We start from the raw sequence: 22,500 nt of genomic DNA, 5'->3' as shown, positions 1-22,500 counted from the left end.
AGTTGAATTCATGTTTATGTACTTTCTTAATGTGAATACTTTTTCAGAAATGTAGCAAAAAGTTCATGTTGATGTGCCTTCTTAATATGAAAACAATTTAAAAATGTTGGAAAATGCTTGAGAAATTTTGTCTGAAAAGAAATCGACAAAAGATACATATGGCACATTGGAAGACTCTAATCCCCAGAAATGAGTTGTAAAATAAAAATACCTTAGTGTTTCTTTGTACTTTTTGAATTAATGAAATCTGTTTAGCAAAGTAAAATGCTCATTATCATAAAAAAGTCACCACGATATAAACTGTGCAAAAATATTTCAGTTTTTACGTTGTTAAAAAAAAAAAAAAAAAAAGAGGGTGTGTTTTACAAATGTAGGGGGTATAGCTCAGTGGTAGAGCATTTGACTGCAGATCAAGAGGTCCTTGGTTCAACTCCGAGTGACCTCTCCAGATACTTTTTCAACAGATTAAACATGCTTTTTTACCTATATGTTCATGGAAATTTTAGAACCATATGAAGTTGAATTCATGTTTATGTACTTTCTTAATGTGAATACTATTTCAGAAATGTAGCAAAAAGTTCATGTTGATGTGCCTTCTTAATATGAAAACAATTTAAAAATGTTGGAAAATGCTTGAGAAATTTTGTCTGAAAAAAAATCGACAAAAGATACATATGGCACATTGGAAGACTCTAATCCCCAGAATTGAGTTGTAAAATATAAGTACCTTAGTGTTTTTTTGTACTTTTTGAATTAATGAAATCTGTTTAGCAAAGTAAAATGCACATTATCATAAAAAAAGTCACCATGATATAAACTGCGCAAAAATATTTCAGCTTTTACATAAAAAAAAAAAAAAAAAAAGAGGGTGTGTTTTCCAAATGTAGGGGGTATAGCTCAGTGGTAGAGCATTTGACTGCAGATCAAGAGGTCTTTGGTTCAACTCCGAGTGCCCCCTCCAGATACTTTTTCAACAGATTAAACATGCTTTTTTACCTATATGTTCATGGAAATTTTAGAACCATATGAAGTTGAATTCATGTTTATGTACTTTCTTAATGTGAATACTATTTCAGAAATGTAGCAAAAAGTTCATGTTGATGTGCCTTCTTAATATGAAAACAATTTAAAAATGTTGGAAAATGCTTGAGAAATTTTGTCTGAAAAGAAATCGACAAAAGATACATATGGCACATTGGAAGACTCTAATCCCCAGAAATGAGTTGTAAAATAAAAGTACCTTAGTGTTTCTTTGTACTTTTTGAATTAATGAAATCTGTTTAGCAAAGTAAAATGCACATTATCATAAAAAAAGTCACCATGATATAAACTGCGCAAAAATATTTCAGTTTTTACGTAAAAAAAAAAAAAAAAGAGTGTGTGTTTTCCAAATGTAGGGGGTATAGCTCAGTGGTAGAGCATTTGACTGCAAATCAAGAGGTCCTTGGTTCAACTCCGAGTGCCCCCTCCAGATACTTTTTCAACAGATTAAACATGCTTTTTTACCTATATATTCATGGAAATTTTAGAACCATATGAAGTTGAATTCATGTTTATGTACTTTCTTAATGTGAATACTATTTCAGAAATGTAGCAAAAAGTTCATGTTGATGTGCCTTCTTAATATGAAAACAATTTAAAAATGTTGGAAAATGCTTGAGAAATTTTGTCTGAAAAAAAATCGACAAAAGATACATATGGCACATTGGAAGACTCTAATCCCCAGAATTGAGTTGTAAAATATAAGTACCTTAGTGTTTTTTTGTACTTTTTGAATTAATGAAATCTGTTTAGCAAAGTAAAATGCACATTATCATAAAAAAAGTCACCATGATATAAACTGCGCAAAAATATTTCAGCTTTTACATAAAAAAAAAAAAAAAGAGTGTGTGTTTTCCAAATGTAGGGGGTATAGCTCAGTGGTAGAGCATTTGACTGCAGATCAAGAGGTCCTTGGTTCAACTCCGAGTGCCCCCTCCAGATACTTTTTCAACAGATTAAACATGCTTTTTTACCTATATGTTCATGGAAATTTTAGAACCATATGAAGTTGAATTCATGTTTATGTACTTTCTTAATGTGAATACTATTTCAGAAATGTAGCAAAAAGTTCATGTTGATGTGCCTTCTTAATATGAAAACAATTTAAAAATGTTGGAAAATGCTTGAGAAATTTTGTCTGAAAAAAAATCGACAAAAGATACATATGGCACATTGGAAGACTCTGAACCCCAGAATTGAGTTGTAAAATATAAGTACCTTAGTGTTTTTTTGTACTTTTTGAATTAATGAAATCTGTTTAGCAAAGTAAAATGCACATTATCATAAAAAAAGTCACCATGATATAAACTGCGCAAAAATATTTCAGCTTTTACATAAAAAAAAAAAAAAAAAGAGAGTGTGTTTTCCAAATGTAGGGGGTATAGCTCAGTGGTAGAGCATTTGACTGCAGATCAAGAGGTCCTTGGTTCAACTCCGAGTGCCCCCTCCAGATACTTTTTCAACAGATTAAACATGCTTTTTTACCTATATGTTCATGGAAATTTTAGAACCATATGAAGTTGAATTCATGTTTATGTACTTTCTTAATGTGAATACTATTTCAGAAATGTAGCAAAAAGTTCATGTTGATGTGCCTTCTTAATATGAAAACAATTTAAAAATGTTGGAAAATGCTTGAGAAATTTTGTCTGAAAAAAAATCGACAAAAGATACATATGGCACATTGGAAGACTCTAATCCCCAGAATTGAGTTGTAAAATATAAGTACCTTAGTGTTTTTTTGTACTTTTTGAATTAATGAAATCTGTTTAGCAAAGTAAAATGCACATTATCATAAAAAAAGTCACCATGATATAAACTGCGCAAAAATATTTCAGCTTTTACATAAAAAAAAAAAAAAAGAGGGTGTGTTTTCCAAATGTAGGGGGTATAGCTCAGTGGTAGAGCATTTGACTGCAGATCAAGAGGTCCTTGGTTCAACTCCGAGTGCCCCCTCCAGATACTTTTTCAACAGATTAAACATGCTTTTTTACCTATATGTTCATGGAAATTTTAGAACCATATGAAGTTGAATTCATGTTTATGTACTTTCTTAATGTGAATACTATTTCAGAAATGTAGCAAAAAGTTCATGTTGATGTGCCTTCTTAATATGAAAACAATTTAAAAATGTTGGAAAATGCTTGAGAAATTTTGTCTGAAAAGAAATCGACAAAAGATACATATGGCACATTGGAAGACTCTAATCCCCAGAAATGAGTTGTAAAATAAAAGTACCTTAGTGTTTCTTTGTACTTTTTGAATTAATGAAATCTGTTTAGCAAAGTAAAATGCACATTATCATAAAAAAAGTCACCATGATATAAACTGCGCAAAAATATTTCAGTTTTTACGTAAAAAAAAAAAAAAAAGAGTGTGTGTTTTCCAAATGTAGGGGGTATAGCTCAGTGGTAGAGCATTTGACTGCAGATCAAGAGGTCCTTGGTTCAACTCCGAGTGCCCCCTCCAGATACTTTTTCAACAGATTAAACATGCTTTTTTACCTATATGTTCATGGAAATTTTAGAACCATATGAAGTTGAATTCATGTTTATGTACTTTCTTAATGTGAATACTATTTCAGAAATGTAGCAAAAAGTTCATGTTGATGTGCCTTCTTAATATGAAAACAATTTAAAAATGTTGGAAAATGCTTGAGAAATTTTGTCTGAAAAAAAATCGACAAAAGATACATATGGCACATTGGAAGACTCTGAACCCCAGAATTGAGTTGTAAAATATAAGTACCTTAGTGTTTTTTTGTACTTTTTGAATTAATGAAATCTGTTTAGCAAAGTAAAATGCACATTATCATAAAAAAAGTCACCATGATATAAACTGCGCAAAAATATTTCAGCTTTTACATAAAAAAAAAAAAAAAAGAGAGTGTGTTTTCCAAATGTAGGGGGTATAGCTCAGTGGTAGAGCATTTGACTGCAGATCAAGAGGTCCTTGGTTCAACTCCGAGTGCCCCCTCCAGATACTTTTTCAACAGATTAAACATGCTTTTTTACCTATATGTTCATGGAAATTTTAGAACCATATGAAGTTGAATTCATGTTTATGTACTTTCTTAATGTGAATACTATTTCAGAAATGTAGCAAAAAGTTCATGTTGATGTGCCTTCTTAATATGAAAACAATTTAAAAATGTTGGAAAATGCTTGAGAAATTTTGTCTGAAAAGAAATCGACAAAAGATACATATGGCACATTGGAAGACTCTAATCCCCAGAAATGAGTTGTAAAATAAAAGTACCTTAGTGTTTCTTTGTACTTTTTGAATTAATGAAATCTGTTTAGCAAAGTAAAATGCACATTATCATAAAAAAAGTCACCATGATATAAACTGCGCAAAAATATTTCAGTTTTTACATAAAAAAAAAAAAAGAGGGTGTGTTTTCCAAATGTAGGGGGTATAGCTCAGTGGTAGAGCATTTGACTGCAGATCAAGAGGTCCTTGGTTCAACTCCGAGTGCCCTCTCCAGATACTTTTTCAACAGATTAAACATGCTTTTTTACCTATATGTTCATGGAAATTTTAGAACCATATGAAGTTGAATTCATGTTTATGTACTTTCTTAATGTGAATACTATTTCTGAAATGTAGCAAAAAGTTCATGTTGATGTGCCTTCTTAATATGAAAACAATTTAAAAATGTTGGAAAATGCTTGAGAAATTTTATCTGAAAAGAAATCAACAAAAGATACATATGGCACATTGGAAGACTCTAATCCCCAGAAATGACTTGTAAAATAAAAATACCTTAGTGTTTCTTTGTACTTTTTGAATTAATGAAATCTGTTTAGCAAAGTAAAATGCACATTATCATAAAAAAGTCACCATGATATAAACTGCGCAAAAATATTTCAGTTTTTACGTAAAAAAAAAAAAAAAAGAGGGTGTGTTTTCCAAATGTAGGGGGTATAGCTCAGTGGTAGAGCATTTGACTGCAGATTAAGAGGTCCTTGGTTCAACTCCGAGTGCCCCCTCCAGATACTTTTTCAACAGATTAAACATGCTTTTTTACCTATATGTTCATGGAAATTTTAGAACCATATGAAGTTGAATTCATGTTTATGTACTTTTTAATGTGAATACTATTTCAGAAATGTAGCAAAAAGTTCATGTTGATGTGCCTTCTTAATATGAAAACAATTTAAAAATGTTGGAAAATGCTTGAGAAATTTTGTCTGAAAAGAAATCGACAAAAGATACATATGGCACATTGGAAGACTCTAATCCCCAGAAATGAGTTGTAAAATAAAAGTACCTTAGTGTTTCTTTGTACTTTTTGAATTAATGAAATCTGTTTAGCAAAGTAAAATGCACATTATCATAAAAAAAGTCACCATGATATAAACTGCGCAAAAATATTTCAGTTTTTACGTAAAAAAAAAAAGAGGGTGTGTTTTCTAAATGTAGGGGGTATAGCTCAGTGGTAGAGCATTTGAGTGCAGATCAAGAGGTCCTTGGTTCAACTCCGAGTGCCCCCTCCAGATACATTTTCAACAGATTAAACATGCTTTTTTACCTATATGTTCATGGAAATTTTAGAATCATATGAAGTTGAATTCATGTTTATGTACTTTCTTAATGTGAATACTATTTCAGAAATGTAGCAAAAAGTTCATGTTGATGTGCCTTCTTAATATGAAAACAATTTAAAAATGTTGGAAAATGCTTGAGAAATTTTATCTGAAAAGAAATCGACAAAAGATACATATGGCACATTGGAAGACTCTAATCCCCAGAAATGAGTTGTAAAATAAAAATACCTTAGTGTTTCTTTGTACTTTTTGAATTAATGAAATCTGTTTAGCAAAGTAAAATGCACATTATCATAAAAAAAGTCACCACGATATAAACTGTGCAAAAATATTTCAGTTTTTCCGTTTAAAAAAAAAAAAAAAAAGAGGGTGTGTTTTCCAAATGTGAGGGGTATAGCTCGGTGGTAGAGCATTTGACTGCAGATCAAGAGGTCTTTGGTTCAACTCTGAGTTCCCCCTCCAGATACTTTTTCAACAGATTAAACATGCTTTTTTACCTATATGTTCATGGAAATTTTAGAACCATATGAAGTTGAATTCATGTTTATGTACTTTCTTAATGTGAATACTATTTCAGAAATGTAGCAAAAAGTTCATGTTGATGTGCCTTCTTAATATGAAAACAATTTAAAAATGTTGGAAAATGCTTGAGAAATTTTGTCTGAAAAGAAATCGACAAAAGATACATATGGCACATTGGAAGACTCTAATTCCCAGAAATGAGTTGTAAAATAAAAATACCTTAGTGTTTCTTTGTACTTTTTGAATTAATGACATCTGTTTAGCAAAGTAAAATGCACATTATCATAAAAAAAAGTCACCACGATATAAACTGCGCAAAAATATTTCAGTTTTTACGTAAAAAAAAAAAAAAGAGGTTGTGTTTTCCAAATGTAGGGGGTATAGCTCAGTGGTAGAGCATTTGAGTGCAGATCAAGAGGTCCTTGGTTCAACTCCGAGTGCCCCCTCCAGATACCTTTTCAACAGATTAAACATGCTTTTTTACCAATATGTTCATGGAAATTTTAGAATCATATGAAGTTGAATTCATGTTTATGTACTTTCTTAATGTGAATACTATTTCAGAAATGTAGCAAAAAGTTCATTTTGATGTGCCTTCTTAATATGAAAACAATTTAAAAATGTTGGAAAATGCTTGAGAAATTTTATCTGAAAAGAAATCAACAAAAGATACATATGGCACATTGGAAGACTCTAATCCCCAGAAATGACTTGTAAAATAAAAATACCTTAGTGTTTCTTTGTACTTTTTGAATGAATGAAATCTGTTTAGCCAAGTAAAATGCACATCATCGTAAAAAAAAGTCACCACGATATAAAACTGTGCAAAAATATTTCAAGTTTTATGTAAAAAAAAAAAAGAGGGTGTGTTTTTCAAACGTAGGGGGTATATCTCAGTGGTAGAGCATTTGACTGCAGATCAAGAGGTCCTTGGTTCAACTCCGAGTGCCCCCTCCAGATGCTTTTTCAACAGATTAAACATGCTTTTTTACCTCTGTGTTCATGGAAATTTTAGAACCATATGAAGTTGAATTCATGTTTATGTACTTTCTTAATGTGAATACTATTTCAGAAATGTAGCAAAAAGTTCATGTTGATGTGCCTTCTTAATATGAAAACAATTTAAAAATGTTGGAAAATGCTTGAGAAATTTTGTCTGAAAAGAAATCGACAAAAGATACATATGGCACATTGGAAGACTCTAATCCCCAGAAATGAGTTGTAAAATAAAAATACCTTAGTGTTTCTTTGTACTTTTTGAATTAATGAAATCTGTTTAGCAAAGTAAAATGCACATTATCATAAAAAAAGTCACCACGATATAAACTACGCAAAAATATTTCAGTTTTTACGTAAAAAAAAAAAAAGAGGGTGTGCTTTCCAAATGTAGGGGGTATAGCTCAGTGGTAGAGCATTTGACTGCAGATCAAGAGGTCCTTGGTTCAACTCCGAGTGCCCCCTCCAGATACTTTTTCAACAGATTAAACATGCTTTTTTACCTATATGTTCATGGAAATTTTAGAACCATATGAAGTTGAATTCATTTTTATGTACTTTCTTAATGTGAATACTATTTCAGAAATGTAGCAAAAAGTTTATGTTGATGTGCCTTCTTCATATGAAAACAATTTCAAAATGTTGGAAAATGCTTGAGAAATTTTGTCTGAAAAGAAATCGACAAAAGATACATATGGCACATTGGAAGACTCTAATCCCCAGAAATGAGTTGTAAAATAAAAATACCTTAGTGTTTCTTTGTACTTTTTGAATTAATGAAATCTGTTTAGCAAAGTAAAATGCACATTATCATAAAAAAAAGTCACCACGATATAAACTGCGCAAAAATATTTCAGTTTTTACGTAAAAAAAAAAAAAAAGAGGTTGTGTTTTCCAAATGTAGGGGGTATAGCTCAGTGGTAGAGCATTTGAGTGCAAATCAAGAGGTCCTTGGTTCAACTCCGAGTGCCCCCTCCAGATACCTTTTCAACAGATTAAACATGCTTTTTTACCAATATGTTCATGGAAATTTTAGAATCATATGAAGTTGAATTCATGTTTATGTACTTTCTTAATGTGAATACTATTTCAGAAATGTAGCAAAAAGTTCATTTTGATGTGCCTTCTTAATATGAAAACAATTTAAAAATGTTGGAAAATGCTTGAGAAATTTTATCTGAAAAGAAATCAACAAAAGATACATATGGCACATTGGAAGACTCTAATCCCCAGAAATGACTTGTAAAATAAAAATACCTTAGTGTTTCTTTGTACTTTTTGAATGAATGAAATCTGTTTAGCCAAGTAAAATGCACATCATCGTAAAAAAAAGTCACCACGATATAAAACTGTGCAAAAATATTTCAAGTTTTATGTAAAAAAAAAAAGAGGGTGTGTTTTCCAAACGTAGGGGGTATAGCTCAGTGGTAGAGCATTTGACTGCAGATCAAGAGGTCCTTGGTTCAACTCCGAGTGCCCCCTCCAGATGCTTTTTCAACAGATTAAACATGCTTTTTTACCTATGTGTTCATGGAAATTTTAGAACCATATGAAGTTGAATTCATGTTTATGTACTTTCTTAATGTGAATACTATTTCAGAAATGTAGCAAAAAGTTCATGTTGATGTGCCTTCTTAATATGAAAACAATTTAAAAATGTTGGAAAATGCTTGAGAAATTTTGTCTGAAAAGAAATCGACAAAAGATACATATGGCACATTGGAAGACTCTAATCCCCAGAAATGAGTTGTAAAATAAAAATACCTTAGTGTTTCTTTGTACTTTTTGAATTAATGAAATCTGTTTAGCAAAGTAAAATGCACATTATCATAAAAAAAGTCACCACGATATAAACTACGCAAAAATATTTCAGTTTTTACGTAAAAAAAAAAAAAAAGAGGGTGTGCTTTCCAAATGTAGGGGGTATAGCTCAGTGGTAGAGCATTTGACTGCAGATCAAGAGGTCCTTGGTTCAACTCCGAGTGCCCCCTCCAGATACTTTTTCAACAGATTAAACATGCTTTTTTACCTATATGTTCATGGAAATTTTAGAACCATATGAAGTTGAATTCATTTTTATGTACTTTCTTAATGTGAATACTATTTCAGAAATGTAGCAAAAAGTTCATGTTGATGTGCCTTCTTCATATGAAAACAATTTCAAAATGTTGGAAAATGCTTGAGAAATTTTGTCTGAAAAGAAATCGACAAAAGATACATATGGCACATTGGAAGACTCTAATCCCCAGAAATGAGTTGTAAAATAAAAATACCTTAGTGTTTCTTTGTACTTTTTGAATTAATGAAATCTGTTTAGCAAAGTAAAATGCACATTATCATAAAAAAAGTCACCATGATATAAACTGCGCAAAAATATTTCAGTTTTTACGTAAAAAAAAAAAGAGGGTGTGTTTTCTAAATGTAGGGGGTATAGCTCAGTGGTAGAGCATTTGACTGCAGATCAAGAGGTCCTTGGTTCAACTCCGAGTGCCCCCTCCAGATACATTTTCAACAGATTAAACATGCTTTTTTACCTATATGTTCATGGAAATTTTAGAATCATATGAAGTTGAATTCATGTTTATGTACTTTCTTAATGTGAATACTATTTCAGAAATGTAGCAAAAAGTTCATGTTGATGTGCCTTCTTAATATGAAAACAATTTAAAAATGTTGGAAAATGCTTGAGAAATTTTATCTGAAAAGAAATCGACAAAAGATACATATGGCACATTGGAAGACTCTAATCCCCAGAAATGAGTTGTAAAATAAAAATACCTTAGTGTTTCTTTGTACTTTTTGAATTAATGAAATCTGTTTAGCAAAGTAAAATGCACATTATCATAAAAAAAGTCACCACGATATAAACTGTGCAAAAATATTTCAGTTTTTACGTTTAAAAAAAAAAAAAAAAGAGGGTGTGTTTTCCAAATGTGAGGGGTATAGCTCGGTGGTAGAGCATTTGACTGCAGATCAAGAGGTCTTTGGTTCAACTCTGAGTGCCCCCTCCAGATACTTTTTCAACAGATTAAACATGCTTTTTTACCTATATGTTCATGGAAATTTTAGAACCATATGAAGTTGAATTCATGTTTATGTACTTTCTTAATGTGAATACTATTTCAGAAATGTAGCAAAAAGTTCATGTTCATGTGCCTTCTTAATATGAAAACAATTTAAAAATGTTGGAAAATGCTTGAGAAATTTTGTCTGAAAAGAAATCGACAAAAGATACATATGGCACATTGGAAGACTCTAATTCCCAGAAATGAGTTGTAAAATAAAAATACCTTAGTGTTTCTTTGTACTTTTTGAATTAATGACATCTGTTTAGCAAAGTAAAATGCACATTATCATAAAAAAAAGTCACCACGATATAAACTGCGCAAAAATATTTCAGTTTTTACGTAAAAAAAAAAAAAGAGGTTGTGTTTTCCAAATGTAGGGGGTATAGCTCAGTGGTAGAGCATTTGAGTGCAGATCAAGAGGTCCTTGGTTCAACTCCGAGTGCCCCCTCCAGATACTTTTTCAACAGATTAAACATGCTTTTTTACCTATATGTTCATGGAAATTTTAGAATCATATGAAGTTGAATTCATGTTTATGTACTTTCTTAATGTGAATACTATTTCATAAATGTAGCAAAAAGTTCATGTTGATGTGCCTTCTTAATATGAAAACAATTTAAAAATGTTGGAAAATGCTTGAGAAATTTTATCTGAAAAGAAATCAACAAAAGATACATATGGCACATTGGAAGACTCTAATCCCCAGAAATGACTTGTAAAATAAAAATACCTTAGTGTTTCTTTGTACTTTTTGAATTAATGAAATCTGTTTAGCAAAGTAAAATGCACATCATCGTAAAAAAAAGTCACCACGATAGAAAACTGTGCAAAAATATTTCAGGTTTTATGTAAAAAAAAAAAAAAAAAAAAAGAGGGTGTGCTTTCCAAATGTAGGGGGTATAACTCAGTGGTAGAGCATTTGACTGCAGATCAAGAGGTCCTTGGTTCAACTCCGAGTGCCCCCTCTAGATACTTTTTCAACAGATTAAACATGCTTTTTTACCTATATGTTCATGGAAATTTTAGAACCATAGGAAGTTGAATTCATGTTTATGTACTTTCTTAATGTGAATACTATTTCAGAAATGTAGCAAAAAGTTCATGTTGATGTGCCTTCTTAATATGAAAACAATTTAAAAATGTTGGAAAATGCTTGAGAAATTTTGTCTGAAAAGAAATCGACAAAAGATACATATGGCACATTGGAAGACTCTACTCCCCAGAAATGACTTGTAAAATAAAAATACCTTAGTGTTTCTTTGTACTTTTTGAATTAATGAAATCTGTTTAGCAAAGTAAAATGCACATCATCGTAAAAAAAAGTCACCACGATATAAAACTGTGCAAAAATATTTCAGGTTTTATGTAAAAAAAAAAAAAGAGGGTGTGCTTTCCAAATGTAGGGGGTAAAGCTCAGTGGTAGAGCATTTGACTGCAGATCAAGAAGTCCTTGGTTCAACTCCGAGTGCCCCCTCCAGATACTTTTTCAACAGATTAAACATGCTTTTTTACCTATATGTTCATGGAAATTTTAGAACCATATGAAGTTGAATTCATGTTTATGTACTTTCTTAATGTGAATACTATTTCAGAAATGTAGCAAAAAGTTCATGTTGATGTGCCTTCTTAATATGAAAACAATTTAAAAATGTTGGAAAATGCTTGAGAAATTTTGTCTGAAAAGAAATCGACAAAAGATACATATGGCACATTGGAAGACTCTAATCCCCAGAAATGAGTTGCAAAATAAAAGTACCTTAGTGTTTCTTTGTACTTTTTTAATTAATGAAATCTGTTTAGCAAAGTAAAATGCACATTATCATAAAAAAAGTCACCACGATATAAACTGCGCAAAAATATTTCAGTTTTTACGTAAAAAAAAAAAAAAGAGGGTGTGCTTTCCAAATGTAGGGGGTATAGCTCAGTGGTAGAGCATTTGACTGCAGATCAAGAGGTCCTTGGTTCAACTCCAAGTGCCCCCTCCAGATACTTTTTCAACAGATTAAACATGCTTTTTTACCTATATGTTCATGGAAATTTTAGAACCATATGAAGTTGAATTCATTTTTATGTACTTTCTTAATGTGAATACTATTTCAGAAATGTAGCAAAAAGTTCATGTTGATGTGCCTTCTTAATATGAAAACAATTTAAAAATGTTGGAAAATGCTTGAGAAATTTTGTCTGAAAAGAAATCGACAAAAGATACATATGGCACATTGGAAGACTCTAATCCCCAGAAATGAGTTGTAAAATAAAAGTACCTTAGTGTTTCTTTGTACTTTTTAAATTAATGAAATCTGTTTAGCAAAGTAAAATGCACATTATCATAAAAAAAGTCACCATGATATAAACTGCGCAAAAATATTTCAGTTTTTACGTAAAAAAAAAAACAGGGTGTGTTTTCCAAATGTAGGGGGTATAGCTCAGTGGTAGAGCATTTGAGTGCAGATCAAGAGGTCCTTGGTTCAACTCCGAGTGCCCCCTCCAGATACATTTTCAACAGATTAAACATGCTTTTTTACCTATATGTTCATGGAAATTTTAGAATCATATGAAGTTGAATTCATGTTTATGTACTTTCTTAATGTGAATACTATTTCAGAAATGTAGCAAAAAGTTCATGTTGATGTGCCTTCTTAATATGAAAACAATTTAAAAATGTTGGAAAATGCTTGAGAAATTTTATCTGAAAAGAAATCGACAAAAGATACATATGGCACATTGGAAGACTCTAATCCCCAGAAATGAGTTGTAAAATAAAAATACCTTAGTGTTTCTTTGTACTTTTTGAATTAATGAAATCTGTTTAGCAAAGTAAAATGCACATTATCATAAAAAAGTCACCATGATATAAACTGCGCAAAAATATTTCAGTTTTTACGTAAAAAAAAAAAAAAAAAAAAAAAGAGGGTGTGTTTTCCAAATGTAGGGGGTATAGCTCAGTGGTAGAGCATTTGACTGCAGATCAAGAGGTCCTTGGCTCAACTCCGAGTGCCCCCTCCAGATAGTTTTTCAACAGATTAAACATGCTTTTTTACCTATATGTTCATGGAAATTTTAGAACCATATGAAGTTGAATTCATTTTTATGTACTTTCTTAATGTGAATACTATTTCAGAAATGTAGCAAAAAGTTCATGTTGATGTGCCTTCTTAATATGAAAACAATTTAAAAATGTTGGAAAATGCTTGAGAAATTTTATCTGAAAAGAAATCGACAAAAGATACATATGGCACATTGGAAGACTCTAATCCCCAGAAATGAGTTGTAAAATAAAAGTACCTTAGTGTTTCTTTGTACTTTTTGAATTAATGAAATCTGTTTAGCAAAGTAAAATGCACATTATCATAAAAAAAGTCACCATGATATAAACTGCGCAAAAATATTTCAGTTTGTACGTAAAAAAAAAAAAAAAAGAGGGTGTGTTTTCCAAATGTAGGGGGTATAGCTCAGTGGTAGAGCATTTGACTGCAGATCAAGAGGTCATTTGTTCAACTCCGAGTGCCCCCTCCAGATACTTTTTCAACAGATTAAACATGCTTTTTTACCTATATGTTCATGGAAATTTTAGAACCATATGAAGTTGAATTCATTTTTATGTACTTTCTTAATGTGAATACTATTTCAGAAATGTAGCAAAAAGTTCATGTTGATGTGCCTTCTTAATATGAAAACAATTTAAAAATGTTGGAAAATGCTTGAGAAATTTTGTCTGAAAAGAAATCGACAAAAGATACATATGGCACATTGGAAGACTCTAATCCCCAGAAATGAGTTGTAAAATAAAAATACCTTAGTGTTTCTTTGCACTTTTTGAGTTAATGAAATCCGTTTAGCAAAGTAAAATGCACATTATCATAAAAAAATTCACCACGATATAAACTGTGCAAAAATATTTCAGTTTTTACGTAAAAAAAAAAAAAAAAAAAAGAGGGTGAGTTTTACAAATGTAGGGGGTATAGCTCAGTGGTAGAGCATTTGACTGCAGATCAAGAGGTCCTTGGTTCAACTCCGAGTGCCCCCTCCAGATACTTTTTCAACAGATTAAACATGCTTTTTTACCTATATGTTCATGGAAATTTTAGAACCATATGAAGTTGAATTCATTTTTATGTACTCTCTTAATGTGAATACTATTTCAGAAATGTAGCAAAAAGTTCATGTTGATGTGCCTTCTTAATATGAAAACAATTTAAAAATGTTGGAAAATGCTTGAGAAATTTTGTCTGAAAATAAATCGACAAAAGATACATATGGCACATTGGAAGACTCTAATCCCCAGAAATGAGTTGTAAAATAAAAATACATTAGTGTTTCTTTGTACTTTTTGAGTTAATGAAATCTGTTTAGCAAAGTAAAATGCACATTATCATAAAAAAAGTCACCACGATATAAACTGTGCAAAAATATTTCAGTTTTTACGTTAAAAAAAAAAAAAAAAAGAGGGTGTGTTTTCCAAATGTGAGGGGTATAGCTCGGTGGTAGAGAATTTGACTGCAGATCAAGAGGTCTTTGGTTCAACTCCGAGTGCCCCCTCCAGATACTTTTTCAACAGATTAAACATGCTTTTTTACCTATATGTTCATGGAAATTTTAGAACCATATGAAGTTGAATTCATGTTTATGTACTTTCTTAATGTGAATACTATTTCAGAAATGTAGCAAAAAGTTCATGTTGATGTGCCTTCTTAATATGAAAACAATTTAAAAATGTTGGAAAATGCTTGAGAAATTTTATCTGAAAAGAAATCAACAAAAGATACATATGGCACATTGGAAGACTCTAATCCCCAGAAATGAGTTGTAAAATAAAAATACCTTAGTGTTTCTTTGTACTTTTTGAATGAATGAAATCTGTTTAGCAAAGTAAAATGCACATTATCGTAAAAAAAAGTCACCACGATATAAAACTGTGCAAAAATATTTCAGGTTGTATGTAAAAAAAAAAAAAAAAAAAAAAAAGAGGGTGTGCTTTCCAAATGTAGGGGGTATAGCTCAGTGGTAGAGCATTTGACTGCAGATCAAGAGGTCCTTGGCTCAACACCGAGTGCCCCCTCCAGATACTTTTTCAACAGATTAAACATGCTTTTTTACCTATATGTTCATGGAAATTTTAGAACCATATGAAGTTGAATTCATGTTTATGTACTTTCTTAATGTGAATACTATTTCAGAAATGTAGCAAAAAGTTCATGTTGATGTGCCTTCTTAATAAGAAAACAATTTAAAAATGTTGGAAAATGCTTGAGAAATTTTGTCTGAAAAGAAATCGACAAAAGATACATATGGCACATTGGAAGACTCTAATCCCCAGAAATGAGTTGTAAAATAAAAGTACCTTAGTGTTTCTTTGTACTTTTTGAATTAATGAAATCTGTTTAGCAAAGTAAAATGCACATTATCATATAAAAAGTCACCATGATGTAAAATGCGCAAAAATATTTCAGTTTTTAAGTTAAAAAAAAAAAAAAAAAAGGGTGTGTTTTCCAAATGTAGGGGGTATAGCTCAGTGGTAGAGCATTTGACTGCAGATCAAGATGTCCTTGGTTCAACTCCGAGTGCCCCCTCCAGATGCTTTTTCAACAGATTAAACATGCTTTTTTACCTATATGTTCATGGAAATTTTAGAACCATATGAAGTTGAATTCATGTTTATGTACTTTCTTAATGTGAATACTATTTCAGAAATGTAGAAAAAAGTTCATGTTGATGTGCCTTCTTAATATGAAAACAATTTAAAAATGTTGGAAAATGCTTGAGAAATTTTGTCTGAAAAGAAATCGACAAAAGATACATATGGCACATTGGAAGACTCTAATCCCCAGAGATGAGTTGTAAAATAAAAATACCTTAGTGTTTCTTTGTACTTTTTGAATTAATGAAATCTGTTTAGCAAAGTAAAATGCACATTATCATAAAAAAAAGTCACCACGATATAAACTGCGCAAAAATATTTCAGGTTTTATGTAAAAAAAAAAAAAAAAAAAAAAAAAAAAAAGAGGATGTGCTTTCCAAATGTAGGGGGTATAGCTCAGTGGTAGAGCATTTGACTGCAGATCAAGAGGTCCTTGGTTCAACTCCGAGTGCCCCCTCCAGATACTTTTTCAACAGATTAAACATGCTTTTTTACCTATATGTTCATGGAAATTTTAGAACCATATGAAGTTGAATTCATGTTTATGTACTTTCTTAATGTGAATACTATTTCAGAAATGTAGCAAAAAGTTCATGTTGATGTGCCTTCTTAATATGAAAACAATTTAAAAATGTTGGAAAATGCTTGAGAAATTTTGTCTGAAAAGAAATCGACAAAAGATACATATGGCACATTGGAAGACTCTAATCCCCAGAAATGAGTTGTAAAATAAAAGTACCTTAGTGTTTCTTTGTACTTTTTGAATTAATGAAATCTGTTTAGCAAAGTAAAATGCACATTATCATAAAAAAGTCACCATGATATAAACTGCGCAAAAATATTTCAGTTTTTACGTAAAAAAAAAAAAAAAGAGGGTGTGTTTTCCAAATGTAGGGGGTATAGCTCAGTGGTAGAGCATTTGACTGCAGATCAAGAGGTCCTTGGCTCAACTCTGAGTGCCCCCTCCAGATACTTTTTCAACAGATTAAACATGCTTTTTTACCTATATGTTCATGGAAATTTTAGAACCATATGAAGTTGAATTCATGTTTATGTACTTTCTTAATGTGAATACTATTTCAGAAATGTAGCAAAAAGTTCATGTTGATGTGCCTTCTTAATATGAAAACAATTTAAAAATGTTGGAAAATGCTTGAGAAATTTTGTCTGAAAAGAAATCGACAAAAGATACATATGGCACATTGGAAGACTCTAATCCCCAGAAATGAGTTGTAAAATAAAAATACCTTAGTGTTTCTTTGCACTTTTTGAGTTAATGAAATCCGTTTAGCAAAGTAAAATGCACATTATCATAAAAAAATTCACCACGATATAAACTGTGCAAAAATATTTCAGTTTTTACGTAAAAAAAAAAAAAAAAAAAAGAGGGTGAGTTTTACAAATGTAGGGGGTATAGCTCAGTGGTAGAGCATTTGACTGCAGATCAAGAGGTCCTTGGTTCAACTCCGAGTGCCCCCTCCAGATACTTTTTCAACAGATTAAACATGCTTTTTTACCTATATGTTCATGGAAATTTTAGAACCATATGAAGTTGAATTCATTTTTATGTACTCTCTTAATGTGAATACTATTTCAGAAATGTAGCAAAAAGTTCATGTTGATGTGCCTTCTTAATATGAAAACAATTTAAAAATGTTGGAAAATGCTTGAGAAATTTTGTCTGAAAATAAATCGACAAAAGATACATATGGCACATTGGAAGACTCTAATCCCCAGAAATGAGTTGTAAAATAAAAATACATTAGTGTTTCTTTGTACTTTTTGAGTTAATGAAATCTGTTTAGCAAAGTAAAATGCACATTATCATAAAAAAAGTCACCACGATATAAACTGTGCAAAAATATTTCAGTTTTTACGTTAAAAAAAAAAAAAAAAAGAGGGTGTGTTTTCCAAATGTGAGGGGTATAGCTCGGTGGTAGAGAATTTGACTGCAGATCAAGAGGTCTTTGGTTCAACTCCGAGTGCCCCCTCCAGATACTTTTTCAACAGATTAAACATGCTTTTTTACCTATATGTTCATGGAAATTTTAGAACCATATGAAGTTGAATTCATGTTTATGTACTTTCTTAATGTGAATACTATTTCAGAAATGTAGCAAAAAGTTCATGTTGATGTGCCTTCTTAATATGAAAACAATTTAAAAATGTTGGAAAATGCTTGAGAAATTTTATCTGAAAAGAAATCAACAAAAGATACATATGGCACATTGGAAGACTCTAATCCCCAGAAATGAGTTGTAAAATAAAAATACCTTAGTGTTTCTTTGTACTTTTTGAATGAATGAAATCTGTTTAGCAAAGTAAAATGCACATTATCGTAAAAAAAAGTCACCACGATATAAAACTGTGCAAAAATATTTCAGGTTGTATGTAAAAAAAAAAAAAAAAAAAAAAAAGAGGGTGTGCTTTCCAAATGTAGGGGGTATAGCTCAGTGGTAGAGCATTTGACTGCAGATCAAGAGGTCCTTGGCTCAACACCGAGTGCCCCCTCCAGATACTTTTTCAACAGATTAAACATGCTTTTTTACCTATATGTTCATGGAAATTTTAGAACCATATGAAGTTGAATTCATGTTTATGTACTTTCTTAATGTGAATACTATTTCAGAAATGTAGCAAAAAGTTCATGTTGATGTGCCTTCTTAATAAGAAAACAATTTAAAAATGTTGGAAAATGCTTGAGAAATTTTGTCTGAAAAGAAATCGACAAAAGATACATATGGCACATTGGAAGACTCTAATCCCCAGAAATGAGTTGTAAAATAAAAGTACCTTAGTGTTTCTTTGTACTTTTTGAATTAATGAAATCTGTTTAGCAAAGTAAAATGCACATTATCATATAAAAAGTCACCATGATGTAAAATGCGCAAAAATATTTCAGTTTTTAAGTTAAAAAAAAAAAAAAAAAAGGGTGTGTTTTCCAAATGTAGGGGGTATAGCTCAGTGGTAGAGCATTTGACTGCAGATCAAGATGTCCTTGGTTCAACTCCGAGTGCCCCCTCCAGATGCTTTTTCAACAGATTAAACATGCTTTTTTACCTATATGTTCATGGAAATTTTAGAACCATATGAAGTTGAATTCATGTTTATGTACTTTCTTAATGTGAATACTATTTCAGAAATGTAGAAAAAAGTTCATGTTGATGTGCCTTCTTAATATGAAAACAATTTAAAAATGTTGGAAAATGCTTGAGAAATTTTGTCTGAAAAGAAATCGACAAAAGATACATATGGCACATTGGAAGACTCTAATCCCCAGAGATGAGTTGTAAAATAAAAATACCTTAGTGTTTCTTTGTACTTTTTGAATTAATGAAATCTGTTTAGCAAAGTAAAATGCACATTATCATAAAAAAAAGTCACCACGATATAAACTGCGCAAAAATATTTCAGGTTTTATGTAAAAAAAAAAAAAAAAAAAAAAAAAAAAAGAGGATGTGCTTTCCAAATGTAGGGGGTATAGCTCAGTGGTAGAGCATTTGACTGCAGATCAAGAGGTCCTTGGTTCAACTCCGAGTGCCCCCTCCAGATACTTTTTCAACAGATTAAACATGCTTTTTTACCTATATGTTCATGGAAATTTTAGAACCATATGAAGTTGAATTCATGTTTATGTACTTTCTTAATGTGAATACTATTTCAGAAATGTAGCAAAAAGTTCATGTTGATGTGCCTTCTTAATATGAAAACAATTTAAAAATGTTGGAAAATGCTTGAGAAATTTTGTCTGAAAAGAAATCGACAAAAGATACATATGGCACATTGGAAGACTCTAATCCCCAGAAATGAGTTGTAAAATAAAAGTACCTTAGTGTTTCTTTGTACTTTTTGAATTAATGAAATCTGTTTAGCAAAGTAAAATGCACATTATCATAAAAAAGTCACCATGATATAAACTGCGCAAAAATATTTCAGTTTTTACGTAAAAAAAAAAAAAAAGAGGGTGTGTTTTCCAAATGTAGGGGGTATAGCTCAGTGGTAGAGCATTTGACTGCAGATCAAGAGGTCCTTGGCTCAACTCTGAGTGCCCCCTCCAGATACTTTTTCAACAGATTAAACATGCTTTTTTACCTATATGTTCATGGAAATTTTAGAACCATATGAAGTTGAATTCATGTTTATGTACTTTCTTAATGTGAATACTATTTCAGAAATGTAGCAAAAAGTTCATGTTGATGTGCCTTCTTAATATGAAAACAATTTAAAAATGTTGGAAAATGCTTGAGAAATTTTGTCTGAAAAGAAATCGACAAAAGATACATATGGCACATTGGAAGACTCTAATCCCCAGAAATGAGTTGTAAAATAAAAGTACCTTAGTGTTTCTTTGTACTTTTTGAATTAATGAAATCTGTTTAGCAAAGTAAAATGCACATTATCATAAAAAAGTCACCATGATATAAACTGCGCAAAAATATTTCAGTTTTTACGTAAAAAAAAAAAGAGGGTGTGTTTTCCAAATGTAGGGGGTATAGCTCAGTGGTAGAGCATTTGAGTGCAGATCAAGAGGTCCTTGGTTCAACTCCGAGTGCCCCCTACAAGATACTTTTTCAACAGATTAAACATGCTTTTTTACCTATATGTTCATGGAAATTTTAGAACCATATGAAGTTGAATTCATGTTTATGTACTTTCTTAATGTGAATACTATTTCAGAAATGTAGACAAAAGTTCATGTTGATGTGCCTTCTTAATATGAAAACAATTTAAAAATGTTGGAAAATGCTTGAGAAATTTTGTCTGAAAAGAAATCGACAAAAGATACATATGACACATTGGAAGACTCTAATCCCCAGAAATGAGTTGTAAAATAAAAATACCTTAGTGTTTCTTTGTACTTTTTGAATTAATGAAATCTGTTTAGCAAAGTAAAATGCACATTATCATAAAAAAAAGTCACCACGATATAAACTGCGCAAAAATATTTCAGTTTTTACGTTAAAAAAAAAAAAAAAAAAAGAGGGTGTGCTTTCTAAATGTAGGGGGTATAGCTCAGTGGTAGAGCATTTGACTGCAGATCAAGAGGTCCTTGGCTCAACTCCGAGTGCCCCCTCCAGATACTTTTTCAACAGATTAAACATGCTTCTTTACCTATATGTTCATGGAAATTTTAGAACCATATGAAGTTGAATTCATGTTTATGTACTTTCTTAATGTGAATACTATTTCAGAAATGTAGCAAAAAGTTCATGTTGATGTGCCTTCTTAATATGAAAACAATTTAAAAATGTTGGAAAATGCTTGAGAAATTTTGTCTGAAAAGAAATCGACAAAAGATACATATGGCACATTGGAAGACTCTAATCCCCAGAAATGAGTTGTAAAATAAAAGTACCTTAGTGTTTCTTTGTACTTTTTGAATTAATGAAATCTGTTTAGCAAAGTAAAATGCACATTATCATAAAAAAAGTCACCATGATATAAACTGCGCAAAAATATTTCAGTTTTTACGTACAAAAAAAAAAAAGAGGGTGTGTTTTCCAAATGTAGGGGGTATAGTTCAGTGGTAGAGCATTTGAGTGCATATCAAGAGGTCCTTGGTTCAACTCCGAGTGCCCCCTCCAGATACATTTTCAACAGATTAAACATGCTTTTTTACCTGTATGTTCATGGAAATTTTAGAATCATATGAAGTTGAATTCATGTTTATGTACTTTCTTAATGTGAATACTATTTCAGAAATGTAGCAAAAAGTTCATGTTGATGTGCCTTCTTAATATGAAAACAATTTAAAAATGTTGGAAAATGCTTGAGAAATTTTATCTGAAAAGAAATCGACAAAAGATACATATGGCACATTGGAAGACTCTAATCCCCAGAAATGAGTTGTAAAATAAAAATACCTTAGTGTTTCTTTGTACTTTTTGAATTAATGAAATCTCTTAAGCAAAGTAAAATGCACATTATCATAAAAAAAGTCACCACGATATAAACTGTGCAAAAATATTTCAGTTTTTACGTTAAAAAAAAAAAAAAAAAGAGGGTGTGTTTTCCAAATGTGAGGGGTATAGCTCGGTGGTAGAGCATTTGACTGCAGATCAAGAGGTCTTTGGTTCAACTCCGAGTGCCCCCTCCAGATACTTTTTCAACAGATTAAACATGCTTTTTTACCTATATGTTCATGGAAATTTTAGAACCATATGAAGTTGAATTCATGTTTATGTACTTTCTTAATGTGAATACTATTTCAGAAATGTAGACAAAAGTTCATGTTGATGTGCCTTCTTAATATGAAAACAATTTAAAAATGTTGGAAAATGCTTGAGAAATTTTGTCTGAAAAGAAATCGACAAAAGATACATATGGCACATTGGAAGACTCTAATCCCCAGAAATGAGTTGTAAAATAAAAATACCTTAGTGTTTCTTTGTACTTTTTGAATTAATGAAATCTGTTTAGCAAAGTAAAATGCACATTATCATAAAAAAAAGTCACCACGATATAAACTGCGCAAAAATATTTCAGTTTTTACGTTAAAAAAAAAAAAAAAAAAAGAGGGTGTGCTTTCTAAATGTAGGGGGTATAGCTCAGTGGTAGAGCATTTGACTGCAGATCAAGAGGTCCTTGGCTCAACTCCGAGTGCCCCCTCCAGATACTTTTTCAACAGATTAAACATGCTTCTTTACCTATATGTTCATGGAAATTTTAGAACCATATGAAGTTG

The 22,500-nt window shown here is 31.1% G+C and overlaps 16 non-coding genes across 16 annotated transcripts; all 16 read left to right on the top strand.

The window, feature by feature from the left end:
* The first annotated feature begins 1,396 nt into the window (after positions 1–1,396).
* On the top strand, positions 1,397–1,468 carry TRNAC-GCA (transfer RNA cysteine (anticodon GCA)). The gene has a single exon. It is a non-coding gene; the product is annotated as a tRNA-Cys (tRNA).
* Positions 1,469–1,905: 437 nt separating this feature from the next.
* On the top strand, positions 1,906–1,977 carry TRNAC-GCA (transfer RNA cysteine (anticodon GCA)). The gene has a single exon. It is a non-coding gene; the product is annotated as a tRNA-Cys (tRNA).
* A 439-nt stretch (positions 1,978–2,416) lies between these two features.
* On the top strand, positions 2,417–2,488 carry TRNAC-GCA (transfer RNA cysteine (anticodon GCA)). Its single transcript has one exon. It is a non-coding gene; the product is annotated as a tRNA-Cys (tRNA).
* Positions 2,489–2,925: 437 nt separating this feature from the next.
* TRNAC-GCA (transfer RNA cysteine (anticodon GCA)) lies at positions 2,926–2,997 on the top strand. The gene has a single exon. It is a non-coding gene; the product is annotated as a tRNA-Cys (tRNA).
* A 438-nt stretch (positions 2,998–3,435) lies between these two features.
* Positions 3,436–3,507, top strand: TRNAC-GCA (transfer RNA cysteine (anticodon GCA)). Its single transcript has one exon. It is a non-coding gene; the product is annotated as a tRNA-Cys (tRNA).
* Positions 3,508–3,945: 438 nt separating this feature from the next.
* Positions 3,946–4,017, top strand: TRNAC-GCA (transfer RNA cysteine (anticodon GCA)). The gene has a single exon. It is a non-coding gene; the product is annotated as a tRNA-Cys (tRNA).
* Positions 4,018–4,452: 435 nt separating this feature from the next.
* TRNAC-GCA (transfer RNA cysteine (anticodon GCA)) lies at positions 4,453–4,524 on the top strand. Its single transcript has one exon. It is a non-coding gene; the product is annotated as a tRNA-Cys (tRNA).
* A 2,978-nt stretch (positions 4,525–7,502) lies between these two features.
* Positions 7,503–7,574, top strand: TRNAC-GCA (transfer RNA cysteine (anticodon GCA)). Its single transcript has one exon. It is a non-coding gene; the product is annotated as a tRNA-Cys (tRNA).
* Positions 7,575–8,519: 945 nt separating this feature from the next.
* Positions 8,520–8,591, top strand: TRNAC-GCA (transfer RNA cysteine (anticodon GCA)). The gene has a single exon. It is a non-coding gene; the product is annotated as a tRNA-Cys (tRNA).
* A 437-nt stretch (positions 8,592–9,028) lies between these two features.
* Positions 9,029–9,100, top strand: TRNAC-GCA (transfer RNA cysteine (anticodon GCA)). Its single transcript has one exon. It is a non-coding gene; the product is annotated as a tRNA-Cys (tRNA).
* Positions 9,101–9,533: 433 nt separating this feature from the next.
* On the top strand, positions 9,534–9,605 carry TRNAC-GCA (transfer RNA cysteine (anticodon GCA)). The gene has a single exon. It is a non-coding gene; the product is annotated as a tRNA-Cys (tRNA).
* A 2,482-nt stretch (positions 9,606–12,087) lies between these two features.
* On the top strand, positions 12,088–12,159 carry TRNAC-GCA (transfer RNA cysteine (anticodon GCA)). The gene has a single exon. It is a non-coding gene; the product is annotated as a tRNA-Cys (tRNA).
* A 1,973-nt stretch (positions 12,160–14,132) lies between these two features.
* Positions 14,133–14,204, top strand: TRNAC-GCA (transfer RNA cysteine (anticodon GCA)). Its single transcript has one exon. It is a non-coding gene; the product is annotated as a tRNA-Cys (tRNA).
* A 1,996-nt stretch (positions 14,205–16,200) lies between these two features.
* Positions 16,201–16,272, top strand: TRNAC-GCA (transfer RNA cysteine (anticodon GCA)). Its single transcript has one exon. It is a non-coding gene; the product is annotated as a tRNA-Cys (tRNA).
* A 950-nt stretch (positions 16,273–17,222) lies between these two features.
* On the top strand, positions 17,223–17,294 carry TRNAC-GCA (transfer RNA cysteine (anticodon GCA)). Its single transcript has one exon. It is a non-coding gene; the product is annotated as a tRNA-Cys (tRNA).
* A 1,995-nt stretch (positions 17,295–19,289) lies between these two features.
* TRNAC-GCA (transfer RNA cysteine (anticodon GCA)) lies at positions 19,290–19,361 on the top strand. The gene has a single exon. It is a non-coding gene; the product is annotated as a tRNA-Cys (tRNA).
* The last annotated feature ends 3,139 nt before the right edge of the window (positions 19,362–22,500 follow it).

The sequence above is a fragment of the Ranitomeya variabilis genome, chromosome 1 (assembly GCF_051348905.1).
Source record: "Ranitomeya variabilis isolate aRanVar5 chromosome 1, aRanVar5.hap1, whole genome shotgun sequence".
Taxonomy (NCBI): domain Eukaryota; kingdom Metazoa; phylum Chordata; class Amphibia; order Anura; family Dendrobatidae; genus Ranitomeya; species Ranitomeya variabilis.
The sequence above is the reverse complement of the archived record's forward strand: the minus strand, read 5'-3'. Positions and strand labels throughout refer to the sequence as shown.